This window comes from Hyla sarda, chromosome 9 (assembly GCF_029499605.1).
Source record: "Hyla sarda isolate aHylSar1 chromosome 9, aHylSar1.hap1, whole genome shotgun sequence".
Taxonomy (NCBI): Eukaryota; Metazoa; Chordata; class Amphibia; order Anura; family Hylidae; genus Hyla; species Hyla sarda.
The window spans coordinates 83,801,870-83,814,412 of NC_079197.1; the positions used below are offsets into that span (position 1 = coordinate 83,801,870).

Sequence of the window (12,543 nt, forward strand, 5' to 3'; positions counted from 1 at the left end):
TCAAGTGTGAATAGGACCCTATCATATAGTGCTGCCTAGCTTTTCTTTTTCTATTAAAAATATATATAAACTTGCATACATGAATAACAATAAATAGAAGGTATGTTCACAAGGGCAATAACCGTGAGTTTTTGACGTGGCAAAATCATTGATTTTCACATCGAAAACCATGTGGTTTCACAAAAAGGGCTCATTCACACAACGAATTCTCCGCTTGGAGATATTTTGGGCTGAGATTCTATCAGTAGTAGGTGTTGGCAAAACATGTCAGGACCGTTTGGAAATGTGTCGTCTCCATAGATGATAATGCGTTTCCGAGCGGCCTCAGACAAAAGTATAACATGTTCATTCTTTTGGCACAGTATGGGAGCTAAAATGCCTGCTGCAGAATGTCCACCGCAGTAATTCCATGGTGTTAATGGTGCAGAAGATTTCCATTGAAAACAATAGAAGGCTGCTGCCTCATACTTTTCACAGCAGAACTCTGGAACGGAATTCTGATTGGAAAATACATAGTATGAATAGGCTCTTAAAAATCATCCTCCACTGTTGTCAATGGCTGACAGTAAAAGTGTGAAAAAAAAGTGACATGTCTGCTTTGTTGATATGAAAGAAAAAGAGAGAGAATGCAAAATAAGTCTATCTGCCTCCTTAAGAGGGTCCATGCTGTGTCTGAGAGGTAAATGAAGGATTCTTTCTTATCTCTTACCACCCGTAAAGTTCTAGGCAGCTGTCCCTTTTGTAAATTCTTAGTGTACGAAATGTTCTTCTTACTAAGTATTAAGTGCTGCCTCCTAAATTTAATTCCCACTCCCTTTAAAGGAGCACTCCGCTCGTAGACATCTTATCCCCTATCAAAAGGATAGAAGATAAGATGTCTGATCGCGGGGATCCCGCTGCTGGGAACCCCCGCGATCTCTCCTGCAGCACCCGCTTCTCATTAGCTGCACGGAGTGAAGATCGCTCCGTGCTGATGACTTACGATGCAGGTGCCAGAGTATTGTGACTACACAGCGTGGTGGCTGTGCAGCTAATGATAAGCGAGTGCTGCAGGAGAGATCGGGGTGTGCCCAGCGGCAGGACCCCCACTATCAGACATCTTATCCCCTATCTTTTGGATAGGGGATAAGATGTCTAGGGGCGGACACACCCTTTAATGTGACATATTTATCAACATCATCAGCGGCAGAAGTTTACTAGATCATGGGCTTTTGTGTATTGCTGTCATCGTACTGCAGTTTCTTTCATTTCTGCTCACCATCCCACATGCCATCTATAATGTTTACTGTATAAATTATCAGCCCAGCCCCAGATCACTTTTGCCACACTATGTCATGGCATAGCGCAGAGGAGTAGGTGATAGCCCAGCTCTGGTTCCACACCATAAATGGACACAATGAGAGAGAGAGCTATGCACTATGAAGGGGTTTCATAGGAGCTCAATAATATTAGTAAGGCAAGGTTAACATTGCTGATGTGCTCTGTCTCATTTTTGGTCTGTTTGGCTCTTTTTTTTTGTGGGAGCACAGCTGACACCACCAGGTCCTGACGGATGCTATTGACTTGAATGGGTTCTGTCAGGGTCAGGGGTCCGTGGTTTAAGTACATGCACAATTTTTTCTCCACTAAACTCCTGTCGTTATAGCAGAGCCTGACAGTAATGTGACAGAGGCCTAAGTAGAAATAGTTAGTAATAATAATAAGAGGAGTAATAGTAGTATCCCCTTAAGGACCAAGCCCATTTTCACCTTAACCTCTTAAGGACCAAGGACGTACCGGTACGTCCTGAGTCCTTTCCCTTTCTATAACGTGGGGCCACGATGTGGCCCCACGTCATAGCGGGTCGGGCCCGGCCTCTAACAACGGCCGGGACCCGTGGCTAATAGCGCACGGCAGTGATCGCAGTGCTGCGTGCTATTAACCCTTCAGACACGGCGTTCAAAGTTGAACGCTGCGTCTAAAGTGAAAGTGCAACCATGCCGGTTAGCTCAGGGAGCTGTTCGGGATCGCCGCGGCATCTCGAACAGCTGTTAGACACGAGGAGGGTCTCCTACCTTGCCTCCTGGTGTCCGATCGCCAAATGACTGCTCAGTGCCTCAGATCCAGGCATGAGCAGTCAAGCGGCAGAATCATCGATCAGTGGTTTCTTATGAGAAACCAGTGATCAATGTGAAAGATCAGTGTGTGCAGTGTTATAGGTCCCTATAAAAAAAAGTGAATAAAGATCATTTAACACCTCCCCTATTAAAAGTTTGAATCACCCCTCTTTTCCCATTTAACCCCTTAAGGGCCGAGCCATTTTACACCTTAGGACCAGAGCGTTTTTTGAACATCTGACCACTGTCACTTTAAACATTAATAACTCTGGGATGCTTTTAGTTATCATTCTGATTCTGAGATAGTTTTTTCGTGACATATTCTACTTTATTTTGGTGGTAAATTTTCGGCGTAACTTGCATCCTTTTTTGGTGAAAAATCCCAAAATTTCATGAAAATTTTGAAAATTTTGCATTTTTCTAACTTTGAAGCTCTCTGCTTGTAAGGAAAATGGATATTCCCAATAAATTTTATTTTTATTCACAAATACAATATGTCCATTTTATGTTGGCATCATAAAATGGACATATTTTTGCTTTTTGAAAAATTTGAGGGCTTCAAAGTAAAGCAGCAATTTTCAAAAATGTCATGAAAATTGCTAAATCTGAAGGGACAGATGTTACGGAACTACAACTCCCAGCATGCCTGGGCAGTCTAGGCATGCTGAGAGTTGTAGTTTGGCAACATCTGGAGGGCTACCGTTTGGGCACCACTGTAACAGTGGTCTCCAAACTGTGACCCTCCAGATGTTGCAAAACTACAACTTCCAGCATGACCAGACAGCCTTTGGCTGTCTGGGCATGCTGGGAGTTGCAGTATGGCCTTCCTAGTGGTTGCCACAGTAAAGATCACTTTACTTTCACTTTCAATTCCCCCTCCCCCACAGTAGTTTCCCTACCTGACCCAGGATCCAGCAGTCTCCAGCAACGATCGGGGTCTCCAGGCATCTTCTCCTGCAGGTACCGAACTCCATCTTCTTCCCACGATCCCCTCGACATCCAGGGGTGGCCAGAACGGGGGGTTGCCATGGCAACCCACTGTCCTGCTCTGCCATTGGTCAGAATCAATTCCGTTCCAGAACGTCCTTGGTCCTTAACTGGTTAAAAAAAAAAAACAGTGTAAATAAAAATAAACATATGTGGTATCGTCACGTGCGGAAATGTCCGAATTATAAAAATATATAATTAATTAGACCGCACATTCAATGGCGTACGCGCAAAAAAATTCCAAAGTCCAAAATAGTGTCTTTTTGGTCACTTTTTATATCATGATCAAAAAGTGATCAACAAGTCCTATCGATACAAAAAGGGTACTGCTAAAAACTTCAGATCACGGCGCAAAAAATTAGCCCTCATACCGACCCATACCCAAAAAAGTTATAGGGATCAGAAGATGACAATCTTAAAGAGCACCTGTCATCAACAAAAACTTTTAATATGTTGTTCATAATCATTAATGAAGAGATATTGTAATATATCTTCATTAAAAAATATTAATATTTATACCAGTTTTTTCATTTTATACTTTTGGCCACTAGGGGTCACTCTTCTATGCCTGGTCTGCAAGCAGCATCCTATGCTTTTCATAGTAAGTGTACAGCTTTTAGGACTAATGCTGAAGGGCTCTGGTCCTTCCACCGGAAGTTCAGTACTCTCAGCTCAGGACTCCCAGCCTGTGAGCTACAAGCCTGCACATGCCTCTCATATAACAGCCAGTCACCTCCCCCTCCCCCCTGCTCTGTGTTCTCCCTGCCCCTCACCGCACGTTATCTTATACATTGTATCATCTCACTGCACTCCCTGCTCTGTGACCCCCCCCCCCCCCCCCCCTGACATTCATCTTAATTACTGCCTCTGTAATTGCTCCCACTGCCCCTGGTTCTCAGCATTGACTTTTTAGTGCAGAAAGACACAGGAGAGAGAGACAGGCTGCTGTCCCTACCCTGTACTTAGTCTGTATGCACACTGCAGAGCAGTGTTTCCCAACCAGGGTGCCTCCAGCTATTGCAAAACTACAACTCCCAGCATGTCTGGACAGCTGTTGGCTGTCTGGGCATGCTGGGAGTTGTAGTTTTGCAACAGCTGGAGGTGCCCTGGTTGGGAAACACTGCTGCAGAGGGAGAGCAGCATACAGGAAGACTGGCAGAAGCAGAGCCCCTGCCAGGCTTCATGTGACATCATGCCTGCCAGGACCCACCTCCTTCCACCCCTCAGAAAGACAGTGTTCGTGAGCTAATGAAGAAGGATAAAAAAAAAGGTATTTCCACAGTGTTTTAAACCTCAATAAACACAGGGATAGGCATAGTTAGAGAAAGGGACAGATGGGAAGGGGGATCAGGGAAAGTTTAGATGATGACAGGTACTCTTTAAATGTATAAATTTTCCTGCATGTAGTTATGCTTTTTTTCAGAAGTACAGCAAAATCAAACCTATATAAGTATGATATCATTTTAATTGTATGGACCTACAGAATAAAGATAAGGTGTCATTTTTACCGAAAAATTTACTGCGTAGAAACAGAAGCCTCCAAAAGTTACAAAATGGCGTTTTTTTTTTTCAATTTTGTCTCACAATTATTTTTTTTTTAGTTTCACCGTAGATTTTTGGGCAAAATGACTGATGTCATTACAAAGTAGAATTGGTGGCGCAAAAAATAAGCCATCATATGGATTTTTAGGTGCAAAATTGAAAGGGTTATAATTTTTTAAAGGTAAGGAGGAAAAAACGAAAGTGCAAAAACGGAAAAACCCTGGGTCCGCTACTCCGGTGAAAAACTTTTTTTTTTTTTTAAATCAACTGGTGCCAGAAAGGTAAACAGATTTGTAAATATATTCTATTAAAAAAATCTTAATCCTTCCTGTACTTATTAGCTGCTGAATCCTACAGCGGAAATTATTTTCTTTTTGAAACACAGAACTGTCTGCTGACATCACGAGCACAGTGCTCTCTGCTGACATCTCTGTCCATTTTATGAACTGTCAAGAATAGCATATGTTTGCTATGGGGATTTCCTTTTACCCTGGACAGTTCCTAAAATGGACAGAGATGTCAGCAGAGAGCACTGTGCTCATGATGTCAGCAGAGAGCTCTGTATTTCAAACGGAAAAAAATTTCCACTGTAGTATTCAGCAGCTAATAAGTACATAGATTTTTTAATAGAAGTCATTTACAAATCTGTTTAACTTTCTGGCACCAGTTGATTTAAAAAAAAAAGTTTTTCACCGGAGTACCCCTTTAAGGGTTTAAGCATTAATAACTCTGGGATGCTTTTACTTTTCATTCTGATTCTGAGATAGTTTTTTCGTGACATATTCTACTTTATGTCAGTGGTAAATTTCCGTCGATACATTCCAAACTTTGATGAAAAAATTGAAAATGTTGCATTGTTCTAACTTTGAAGCTCTCTGCTTATAAGGAAAATAGACATTCCAAATAAATTATATATTGATTCACATACACAATATGTCTACTTTATGTTGGCATCATAAAATTGATGAGGTTTTACTTTTGGAAGACATCAGAGGGCTTCAAAGTTCAGCAGTAATTTTCCAATTTTTAACAAAATTTTCTAAACCTGAATTTTTCAGGGACCAGTTCAATTTCGAAATGGATTTGAAGGGCCTTTATATTAGAAATACCCCACAAATGACCCCGTTATAAAAACTGCACCCCTAAAAGTATTCAAAATGACATTCAGTAAGTCTGTTAACCCTTTAGGTGTTTCACAGGAATAGCAGCAAAATGAAGGAGAAGATTCAAAATCTTCATTTTTTACACTCGCATGTTCTTGTACACCCAGTTTTTGAATTTTTACCAGCGGTAAAAGGAGAGAAATATTCCTAAAATGTGTAACCCAATTTCTCTCGAGTAAGGAAATACCTCATATGTGTATGGCAAGTGCTCTGTGGGTGCACTACAAGGCTCAGAAGGGAAGGAGCGACAATGGGATTTTGGAGAGTGAGCTTTTCTGAAATGGCTTTTGGGGTGCATGTCACATTTAGGAAGCCTCTATGGTGCCAGAACAGCAAAAAAAAAAAAAAAAAAACAGCATGGCATACTATTTTATAAACTACAGCCCTCAAGGAATGTAACAAGGGGTACAGTGAGCCCACAGGTGTTTGACGACTTTTTGTTAAAGTTGGATGTGTAAATTCCTTTTTTTTTTCACTAAAGTGCTGGTTTTCCCCCAAATTTTAAATTTTTTAAAGGGTTAATAGTAGAAAATGCCCCCCCCCCCCAAAAAAAAATAAATAAATTGTAACTTCATCTCTTCGGAGTATGAAAATACCCCATGTGTGGACATCATGTGCACTGCGGGCGCTCTACAATGCTCAGAAGAGAAGGAGTCACATTTGACTTTTGGAAAGCAAATTCTGCTGAAATGGTTTTTGGGGGGCATGTCACATTTAGGAAGCCCCTATGGTGCCAGAACCGCAAAAAAAAAAACACATGGCATACTATTTTGGAAACTACACCCCTCAAGGAACGTAACAAGGGTACAGTGAGCCTTAACACCCCACAGGTGTTTGACGACTTTTCGTTAAAGTTGGATGTGTAAATGAATTTTTTTTTTTACTAAAATGCTTGTTTCCCCCCAAATTTTTACATTTTTACAAGGGGTAATAGGAGAAAATGCCCCCCAAAATTTGTAACCTTATCTCTTCTGAGTATGGTAATGTGTCAACGTCAAATGCGCACTACTACTGCGGGCGCACTACAATGCTCAGAAGAGGAGTCACAATTGGCTTTTGGAAAGCACATTTTGCTGAAATGGTTTTTGGGGGGCATGTCCCTTTTAGGGGGGCATGTCACCTTGCACTAAAGGCACTTCTTCAGCCCTGAGGGGCACAGATATTCACAGAGGGGGGGTCCCTGGCTCCTTCTCACAGCTCTACCCGCTGACTGAACTCGGTGGGCAAGCAGAGCTGAGAGAAGGGGACATTAACCCCTCCTCTGCCGGCTGCTATTGGTCCGACCAATAGCAGTGCTCCTGAGGGGGTGACGGGATCGCCACCTCCCCCTAGCTACAGAATAGATCACCATCTATCTCCGAGTCATCGGTTCACACGTGACCCGTATGACCGGAATCCCCGCAGATCGCCGGTGTGAATTCACTGGCGATCTGCGATGATTGCTGACATGGGGGGTCTCTGGACCCCCCTGGGCATTGTCATGGGATACCTGCTGAATGATTTCAGTAGGCATCCCGGTCCAGTCCCCGCCCAGCGCGTGGCGGGGACAGAAATTCCCACGGGCTTACAGGTACACCCTTGGTCCTTAAGTACCAGGACCTCAGGGCGTACCTGTATGCCTGCGTAGGGTATGAACACTAAAACTACTTTGCCACCACTCTTAAGGGTTAATCCGACAAAACCATGCATGTTTCTAAAACCTTACTTACAGATAAACTTTAATAGATCTAGGTTTTCATGTTAAAGATTAATATACTGTTTTTCTCTTCTAGGTAGCATAGCATGCATCTGTCATATATAGAAGGTAATTGAATTTGCTGATACTACTCACAATATTCACACATTCATGTAGAACCTTGTTATGGCCTCAACCGACTCTGTACATAACTATCCCAACCTGGTGATCAGCAATTCAGATGCACAAATTATTTCAAAAAGAACATAAAAACTTGCAGCACTCACCATCAGGATCTTCTTAACATCCATGGTGACAACTCTTTCATGCCTCCACTCACGCTACATCTCAGACTAGTGTTTCCCAACCAGGGTGTTGCAAAACTACAACTCCCAGCATGCCCGTACAGCTAAAGGCTGTCCAGGCATGCTGGGAGTTGTAGTAGACTCAGACCACGGAGTAGTAGCCAAGTGTAGTGGCCTAAGATATTTAAAACTTGAAGAAAGGAAATGGTAAATCATACAACTGTCAACATCGCAGTATAGGATTGTGAACAGACATATGCACCAGATGTATGCCCAAATGTGAACAATTCCTTATTGATTTCTGTTGACATAGCCCCATCTTGTGGAAATTTAGATTATTACACAATATGAGTTAATGAAAAAAAGCCCAAATAAACAAATTGCAGGGGCGGAGCAGTAATGAAAATATAAATAGTAATGTTCAGATGATATCATATTTGTTTTCATATGAGGGTATTGTGATTTTACTAGAGAAAGGGGAACTTGCCCAAAAAAAATGAATTTGTATACTTGTTTATTGATTCAAAAAATATGGAACAAAGTAAAACAAGTTAGGAAAACCTCTCTGATTACGGAGTATACATGCCACGGGACAACCCAAAATTAAGGGAAATTTAAAAGGTAAAAGGGTTTGATAATTGGAGGAAGGCAGGGGTCTTATGGGTTAAGAATATATATAGGGATGAGATATTTAAAACTTTCAGTGACCTACAACAGGATTATCGACTTCCCAGAAATAGCTTTTTCCAATATTTACAACTCAGACATGCCTTGATGACCCAGGCAAAGATAATAAATCTTTCCAATAAAAAAGATGTCGCTTTAGACCTGATTGTGGAACCTATCAAACCTGTAAGGTTTATTTCCAAACTCTATGAACTTTTGATTAAATGTTCTCTGGAATTTGTAAGAGTTTCCGCTCTCACAAAGTGGCAGCGGGCACTGGGATTTGAGGACAGTGGCCAATGGGAAACAGTACTGAGGGCAGTCCCTGCTCAATCTGTGGGAGAGGCAGGTCGTATAGGGTATAGGGTTTATCAGAGCCCCATCTTCCTTCATAAAATTGGTTGCCGCAATGATTCCAGATGTCCTCGCTGTCATCAAGAAGGGGCTGATTTATTACTTATGCTTTGGGACTGTTTGGTCCTCTATATTACAGAGGATCGGGGATGTTTTTGAAACTAAAATACCAGAAGACCGTAAGATATGTGTTACGCCTAGCGCTCCGGGTCCCCGCTCCTCCCCGGAGCGCTCACGGCGTCTTTCTCCCTGCAGCGCCCCGGTCAGTCCCGCTGACCGGGAGCGCTGCACTGTCTTGGCCGTTGGGGATGCGATTCGCACAGCGGGACGCGCCCGCTCGCGAATCGCATCCCAGGTCACTTACCCGTCCCGGTCCCCTGCTGTCATGTGCTGGCGCGCGCGGCTCCGCTCTCTAGGGCGCGCGCGCGCCAGCTCTCTGAGACTTAAAGGGCCAGTGCACCAATGATTGGTGCCTGGCCCAATTAGCTTAATTGGCTCCCACCTGCTCCCTGCCTTTATCTGACCTCCTCCCATGCACTCCCTTGCCGGATCTTGTTGCCTTGTGCCAGTGAAAGCGTTTAGTGTGTCCAAAGCCTGTGTACCTGAACTTCTGCTACCCATCCTGACTACGAACCTTGCCGCCTGCCCCCGACCTTCTGCTACGTCTGACCTTGCCTCTGCCTAGTCCTTCTGTCCCACGCCTTCTCAGCAGTCAGCGAGGTAGAGCCGTTGCTAGTGGATACGACCTGGTTGCTACTGCCGCAGCAAGACCATCCCGCTTTGCGGCGGGCTCTGGTGAATACCAGTAGCCTCTTAGAACCGGTCCACTAGCACGGTCCACGCCAATCCCTCGCTGACACAGAGGATCCACTACCTGGAAGCCGAATCGTGACAATATGTCTGTTGGGATATATGGCAGGTATACGGCTAGGACAAAATTATAGAACAGCGGTAGGCAGAATTTTATACATTGCTAGAAAAATTATTGCTAAACAATGGAAAAGTGAAAAAGCCCCATTTGGTAAAGAACTTTGGGCAAATGTAACATAGTCACATAGGGGGAGATTTATCAAAACATGTGCAGAGTCAAAGTTGTCCAGTTGCCCATAGCAACCAATCAGATAGCTTCTTACATTCTTAACAAGGCCTGTGAAAAAGGAAAGAAGCAATCTGATTGGCTGCTATGGACAACTGGGCAACTTTGACTCTGCACAGGTTTTGATAAATCTCCCCCATAGTTCATAAGGATGAAAAAAGACCAGAGTCCATCAAGTTCAACCTATAACCCTAATGAGTCCCTATTGAGTTGAGTTGATCCAGAGGAAGGCAAAAAACCCTCATACTAGAGGTAAAAATTCCTTCCCGACTCCAAATATGGCAGACAGAATAATTCCCTGGATCAACGTTCTGTCCCTATAAATCTAATATACATAACCAGTGATGTTATTATTCTCCAAAAATGCATCCAGCCCTTTTTGAACTCTTTTACAGAGTTCACCATGACCACCTCCACAGTCTCATTGCTCTTACAGTAAAGAACCCCCGCCTGTGCTAGTGTAGAGGATGCCCCCTTGTTAAAGATACAGTCCTGGATATAAATAGATCGTGGGAGAGATCTCTGTACTGTCCCCTGATATATTTATACATAGTTATTAGGTCTCCCCTAAGCCTTCTTTTTTTTCTAAACTAAATAACCCTAATTCTGATAATCTTTCTGTGTACTGTAGTCCTCCCATTCCCCGTATTACTCAGGTCGCCTGTCTTTGAACCCTCTACAGCTCCACTATATCTTTCTTGTACACTGGTGCCCAGTACTGTACACAGTATTCTATGTGTGGTCTGACTAGTGATTTGTACAGTGGTAGAATTATTTCCTTGTCATGGGCATCTATGCCCCTATTGATGCACCCCATGGTTTTATTTGCCTTGGCAGCAGCTGCCCGACACTGGTCACTACAGATAAATTTACTATTAACTAAGACTCCTAAGTCCTTTTCCATGTCAGTCGTCCCAAGTGTTCTCCCATTTAAAGGGGTACTTTTTTTTTTTTTTAAATCAACTGGTGCCAGAAAGTTAAACAGATTTGTAAATTACATCTATTAAAAAGTCTTAATTCTTCCTGTACTTATTAGCTTCTGAATACTACAGTGGAAATTTTTTTCCGTTTGAAACACAGAGCTCTCTGCTGACATCACGAGCACAGTGCTCTCTGCTGACATCTCTGTCCATTTTAGGAACTGCCAGAGTAAAAGGAAATCCCCATAGCAAACATATGCTGCTCTGGACAGTTCCTAAAATGGACAGAGATGTCAGCAGAGAGCACTGTTATGATGTCAGCAGACAGCTCTGTGTTTCAAAAAGAAAAGAATTTCCGCTGTAGTATTCAGCAGCTAATAAGTACAGGAAGGATTAAGATTTTTTATTAGAAGTAATTTACAAATCTGTTTAACTTTCTGGCACCAGTTGATTTAAAAAAAAAAAACGTTTTTCACCGGAGTACCCCTTTAATACATAATCCCAGCCCGGATTTTTCCTCCCCATGTGCATTACCTTACATTTATCAGTGTTGAACATCATCTGCCACTTCCCATGTAGACCTCTTAGTTAAGAATAAAGACGCTATCTATGTGAAGTGTAATAATATCCCTACCCATAAACAGATATGGTCAGTATGGTTATCTAAAGGGTAAAATAAATCGTCATTCTCCCTTTTTATTTTTCTCTCCCCATCTGCAGCAAGGTGTGGGTGGCAGATGGGGGGTGGGGGGGGGGTTGTTGTTATAATACATAATTTAATATAGATATCCTATAAGCCTTGCTTATTATCTTTGTAAAGGATTTATTATTATATGCTTTGCTTCGTGTTTTGATTTTTCTTTTTTTTTTTGTGTAACTAAATATCTTGAATAAAAAATATTTAATAAAAAATAAATAAAAAGATATTTACAAATTGCAGGTATTTGGCATGAGACTTTAAAAAAGTCTGTTATATTTGTATTATTATATGACCTAGCAGAGTCAAAACAAAGATGTCCTCAGCATAATCATAATCATATATTACCAGTGATTCGCAAAACTTAGTCTTTGTAAGTTGGCAGAATGCATTTTATTACGGTATTCATTATTTAATTAACATAGCACCAACATAGATTGTCAAGGCTCATTTTGCTCCCTGTCTTTACTGGGATCTAAAATCTTACTCTCTTATCCTAATTGTAGATTTCGTGAACTCCCATTGAATGGAGCTATACATGTGCAGTTCTCTCCACTAAAAACAAGCACTGGGATTTACTTCTACAGGACATTGCCAAGGATCTTAGTTTTAACATATGTCAGAGGATTCTAAGGTTTAGTGGCAACCTATTAACTGGACCTTTACTGGACAGCTGGGTGGGTGGGAGATGATACATGAGAAGAATTAGTTGACTAAGGTTGGGTTCACACTACGTTTTCTCCCATACGGGAGCGCATACGGCAGGGGGGAGCTAAAAGCGTGCGCTCCCGTATGTCACCGTATGCGCTCCCGTATGCCATTCATTTCAATGAGCCGACCGGAGTGAAACGTTCGGTCCGGTTGGCTCATTTTTGCGCCGTATGCGCTTTTACAACCGAACCTAAAACTGTGGTCAACCACGGTTTTAGGTCCGGTTGTAAAAGCGCATACGGCGCAAAAATGAGCCGACCGGACCGAACGTTTCACTCCGGTCGGCTCATTGAAATGAATGGCATACGGGAGCGCATACGGTGACATACGG

At 42.5% G+C, this 12,543-nt stretch overlaps 1 protein-coding gene across 4 annotated transcripts in view; it reads left to right on the top strand.

Moving 5' to 3' along the window:
* Positions 1 to 12,543, top strand: part of LOC130290356 (actin-binding protein WASF3-like) — a 183,878-nt gene that overhangs the window by 87,528 nt on the left and 83,807 nt on the right. The gene's annotated exons all lie outside the window — the stretch shown is intronic.